The sequence below is a fragment of the Stylophora pistillata genome, chromosome 2 (assembly GCF_964205215.1).
Source record: "Stylophora pistillata chromosome 2, jaStyPist1.2, whole genome shotgun sequence".
Classification (NCBI taxonomy): Eukaryota; Metazoa; Cnidaria; class Anthozoa; order Scleractinia; family Pocilloporidae; genus Stylophora; species Stylophora pistillata.
This window is the reverse complement of record NC_142520.1, coordinates 16531370-16532694: the sequence shown is the minus strand read 5'-3', so window position 1 is coordinate 16532694 and position 1325 is coordinate 16531370.

The window sequence follows — 1325 nt, the reverse complement described above, 5'->3', positions numbered from 1 at the left end:
GTAAAATGAACAGGAGAAAAAGTTTCGAAAAGAGGTAATCGGAACTTTCTAAGACCACGTCCCTCAACGCTGTACCCAACATTCAGTTAACTGAGACATGGTAAAATTGATAGGTCCGATAAGTGTGTATAAATCGAGATTTCCACACTTTAATTCAGTCCTTTTTATGAAAACACCACGGTTTTGTTTCTGAAAATGAATAAAAAAAAATTAAAACCAAACTCGCCAATTGAAGAGCTAGAAAACTATAACGAGAACATAAAAGAAGGAAAGATCCCTCACCCGAGGATCTTTCTTCTTTACAATGACTAGCAAAAATTGAGAAAAAAGAAATGAATGTACTTATAACTGCCCCGATGTCTTGAGAATTTTTTAAGAAAATAATTGTGAAACTCTTTAGATTGATTTCAGAACGCCATATCATACAGGTGAACTTTGGTAATAGTCCTTTCTACGGTTGTAGGCTTGGTGGCGAAGCCTTTAAACAGGAGTGAGTCTAAGGGTGACCTTCTTATGATAGAGATGTTGTTGCTTTTCAAATGCAAATTTCTTTGTTATCATGCTAACTAGATACAGGTCTCTATCACAACAGGGTCACCCTTAGCCTCACTCCTGTTCAAAGGCTTGGTCACCAGGCACACAACTGTAAAAAGGACTATTGAAGTTGGGATGCAGTTTTTCTTCAACAGCCGTGAAAAATTTTCATTCTGCGAATCAATGATGATAATTTCACAATTATAGGTTTTTAACTTTGTTTTTTTGTTTGTTTGTTTGTTTATTCAGGGATTTGTCAAATAATAATCTTGGTCATCTGCCACCCCACATCTTCAAAAAACTTAAAGCAATAGAGATATTGTGAGTGAGATTCCCCGTTGTCTTCAAGAAATTGAGGACTATTTTTAACGATTGTCTTGCAAATAAGAACCATTGATGAATATATGTCAGCTTCCTAGTTTATGAAAACTTACATTTCTAATTTTTTTTCCGCAGCTATGAGTGTTTTATCCGCTTATAATCACCGTTTTTTAGAGAAGCTTAGAGTTTGTTTACTCGGAGATGTTTTTGGTTTAATTTTAAAATATTAAAACTGGGAGCTAATTTGCAAGAAAATATTTCCCTGAGGTAAACTTAGAAGACAGCTCCAAGCATAAAGGAGAGTTGAGGATATCAATCCACAGTTACACGTGCATCTTTCAGTCTCAACTTTGCACGGTTATTTTCTCAGGAAATTGGACTACAACAAAATTGAGAGGCTTCATGAAGATCAGTTCCAGGGTTTGGTGAAGTTGTTCGATTTGTAAGTACATTCAGAGCTGAAACGCTCA